This window comes from Ipomoea triloba, chromosome 1 (genome assembly GCF_003576645.1).
Source record: "Ipomoea triloba cultivar NCNSP0323 chromosome 1, ASM357664v1".
NCBI lineage: Eukaryota > Viridiplantae > Streptophyta > Magnoliopsida > Solanales > Convolvulaceae > Ipomoea > Ipomoea triloba.
In genome coordinates this window covers 2,974,956-2,979,148 of record NC_044916.1, presented here as the reverse complement: position 1 = coordinate 2,979,148, position 4,193 = coordinate 2,974,956, and positions in this window count along the sequence as shown.

The window sequence follows — 4,193 nt, the reverse complement described above, 5'->3', positions numbered from 1 at the left end:
TTTTTGCTCAGGGCTCTTGCGTGAGTTCCCTTCGACCATCCATAGGTTCGGTCAAAGATCAGCTCTCCCGTCAGGAAAAGGGACTAGAGTGTGGTGTTTTCGTAGCAAAGCCTTAAGCTTTACCCAGAAAACACCCTCCGAGGTCAGCTCTCCCGTCAGGTAGCTAGCGAGATCAGATCTCGCGCTGGCCTTAAGGGATTAGAGTGTGGTGTTTTTTGAATCCAATTCCTTGGCTGGGCTCAGAAAAACACTCTCCCGTTAGGTAGCTAGCGAGATCCGATCTCGTGCCGGCCCTAAGGGATTAGAGCTTAGATTTTTTTTATTATTATTTTGTTTTTTTAACAAAATTGATCAGGGCAGACCATGACCAACTACTGAGTCCTTTTGCTTATGGAGGTGAACGCACAAGTAAAGGAGGCAGATGTACAAGTGCAGGAGGCGGATGCACCAGTGGAGGCGATAGGCGCACTTGAGGAGACGGATGCACCAGTGGGGGATGCGAGTGCACAAGTGCAGGAGGCGTGCAAGTGCACAAGTGCAGGAGGCGTGCGAGTGCACAAGTGGAGGAAGCAAAAACACTTGAGGAGGAAGCAAACGCACTTGAGGAGGATACGACGCACTTGAGGAGGCGGCGCTGCTCGAGGAGGTGACGCAGCGCTTGACGCTGCTTGAGGAGCAGCGCCACTTGATGAGGTGACACCCACTTGATGAGGTGACTCTGCTTGAGGAGCAGCGCCACTTGAAAAGGGCGGATGCACTAGATGAGGTGACACCTGCTCGAAGTGGTGACACTGCTCGAGGAAGTGACGCTGCTCGAGGTGGTGACACTACTCGTGGAGGTGACGCCACTTGATGAGGTGACGCTACGTGAGGCCACTTGAGGAGGTGAGGTGACGCTGCTTGATGAGCAGCGCCACTTGAAAAGGGCGGATGCACTAGATGAGGTGACACCTGCTTGAGGTGGTGACACTGCTCGAAGAAGTGACGCTGTTCGAGGTGGTGACGCAGCTCGAGGTGGTGACACTGCTCGTGGAGGTGACGCCACTTGAGGAGGTGACACCACTTGATGAGATGACGCTGCGTGAGGCCACTTGAGGAGGTGACACCACTTGATGAGGTGACGCTGCGTGAGGAGCAACGCCACTTGATGAGGTGACACCAGCTTGATGAGGTGACACCCGTTTGATGAGGTGACGCTGCTTGAGGAGCAGCGCCACTTGATGAGGTGACACTGCTTGAAGAGCATCGCCATTTGATGAGGTGACGCCCGCTTAATGAGGTGACGCTGCTTGAGGAGCAGCGCCACTTGATGAGGTGACACCAGCTTGATGAGGTGACGCTGCTTGAAGAGCATCACCATTTGATGAGGTGACACCCGCTTGATGAGGTGACGCTACTTGAGGAGCAGCGCCACTTGATGAGGTGACGCCACTGCTTGTAAGTCCACTACTTGGATGGGAGCAGCGTTCACTGGGTAACGCCACTGCTTACAAGAGGTGAACGCACAAGTGAAGGAGGCGGATGCACTAGATGAGGTGACGCTGCTTGAGGAGCAGCGTCACTTGAGGAGGTGACGCCGCTCGTGGAGGTGACACCACTTGATGAGGTGACACCACTTGATGAGGAAGTCCACGGCTGGGATGGGAGCCGCGTTCACTCGGTAAGGCCACTGCTTACAAGAAGTGAACGCACAAGTGAAGGAGGCGGATGCACTTGAGGAGGAAGTGCCCGTGGTTGTTGTTGAGTTGGCTACGGAAATCACCATTGCGGCGATCTCCCACGTGGTTACTGTTGAGCTGTTTACGAAGATCACCCGAGGGGTGACCATTGAGTTGCCCACGAAGATCACCCGAGGGGTGACCATTGTTCACCCGATGAGAACCATGGGAGCTGCTGGATCCAGGATGACCATTGTTCACTCGATGAGAACCATCAGAGCGGGGCTGGATCCGGATTGCACCATCGACAGTGATGAGATGAGCTGGGTGTTTTGTGATTTGTGAAAAGTGTGGCTTGATAAGCAGGAGGCGAACGCCACTTGATGAGCAGGACACTACTTGAAGAAGGCGACGCCATAGAGGTGTTTGTGATGTGTGAAGTTTGCCTGAGATACGATCCCGGCTCTCAATGAAAGCACCAATGACGGTAATAATGTGTTACCGGATATTATTTTAGTATTATTGAGTATTTGAATACAGTATTGAGTGCAGTGCTCAGTGTACAAAATGCGTTGAGTGTTGTTTTGTCTAAGTTCAAGTGTCGTGTCTCTACTTTGCGTTGTGAGTTCTTTTATTTCCTTCAGCTCAGTAATGGAGCATTAAGGCTGCTGAACGTTGGTCATCAATGATATCAATGCTGAGGAGCTGAACGTTGGTCATCAATGCTGTCAATGCTGAGGAGCTGAACGTTGGTCATCAATGCTGAGGAGTTGGACCGTTGCACATTGATGCTGAGGAGTGAGGTGTCTTGGGTAGTTTGACCGACAACTGTCTTGACACAGTCTTGCCAATGGTTCCGGGTCGGGTGCTGCTAGACTGATTACTCTGTCAATGATCTTTTTATATTTTCAATCAATTAATAAAATCAGTAGTATAGATATAGAAGTATAAATAAGTATTCGAATTATTATTATTGGTGTAAATAATAATTAATAAATTATTTTTTCCTATAAAATTATGCAAAATTTGCTTTCATTATTTTCACAATTATAATGATTTAATTATTCTCAGAATTTGGGAAATAAAATTTGTTACCAATTAAATGATATTATTTTTTTACCAATTAATTAATAATATTAGTTTTTACCGCATAAAACTACAAAGTTTGTAGTTTTATGCGGTACACTTTTAGTATAGTTAATTAATTATCCTAAAGAAACAGTAGTTTCCATTAGCCTATAATTTTTGCCTAAGGCCATTTGTACTCACACTTCATTTTATTTCTACATAGTGAAAACTTTAAAATATTTTAATGTAGTAATTAGTATGCTAGTTAGGCGGTCAACTAACTAAATATTAAATACGTAAGAATTTAATAGGCATAAAACAAATATCACAATTTTTAATGTATATATGTATTATATATTTTTTAAAAAAAAATTGTATGGGCCAACGGGTCGGGCCTGCTTGGTCCGGTCCATGGGCCAAAAATTAAATTTCGGTCATATGTGTAGTATAAAACAGGCTAACCTTAGTCTATCACTCTGTCCATTGTAGCAAATGGACCGGACTAGGGCGACACAAATGGGTCGGGCCTGGACTGGACTTTGGGCTAACCCATCTATTTGACACCTCTAAGGGCTACAAACGGGCGTATGAAATCCTTACTAACCTGTGACTCCAACGGGTCACAAACACGGGTCTGCTAAACCCATGAACATTCCGGCCAGTAGCTTGACAAAATCGGATGAATTTTAATGGGCAAACTCCACAATATAATCCCACGTGACAGATCAAAATTTGATGAGAGAATCTATTTCCTCCGCGTTCAAATCTTCTAAACTTCATCATTTTTATCATCTATTTGAAGGTGCATGCCAAGTAGCTTGCTTGTAACTCGATGGTATTTTTGTCTCTCCCAAATAAGATGTCGCAACTTTGAACCTTAGGTTTATACTTGAAGCTTTAATATTAATCATTCTCGAATCTTGATAATACTAACGACTCCCATGATGCAAAGTTCAACAAAACAGAAATCAGTCTACTAGCTTGCGTTTATCGTATTATTGGTGAAAAAGAAAAGAAAAAAATCACAAAAAAAGGAGAAACTCTATTACGACTTTCATTTAATTTTTACGCGTACCAAAACTACAAGTCGCAACGGAATTTTTCTAAGATTGTCCAAGTTTTAAATACATCCTATTTAACCCAATAGGGTAGCTCAAGTGACAAGTGAGCTCTCTTTGTGGGGAGGAATTTCGGGAAAATCCACCCTGTAAATTTACCAAAAAAAAAAAAAATACATCCTATTTTTGTTCACATGTTCCAAATCAAGAGTATGTATGGCGTAGTATTAACCACAAAAGCAATCAAAATCCTCACGGAGACCAATAGATTGTCAAGGAAATAAGTTAAAACAACAGTCAAAGACCTTGTGGTCTAGTGGCACCCGGTGTCCCAGAAAACACTTTCACATGGATGATGAGAGTAGGTTTGAGCCTCAGTGGAGTCAACTGTTGACTTTTTGTACTTCAA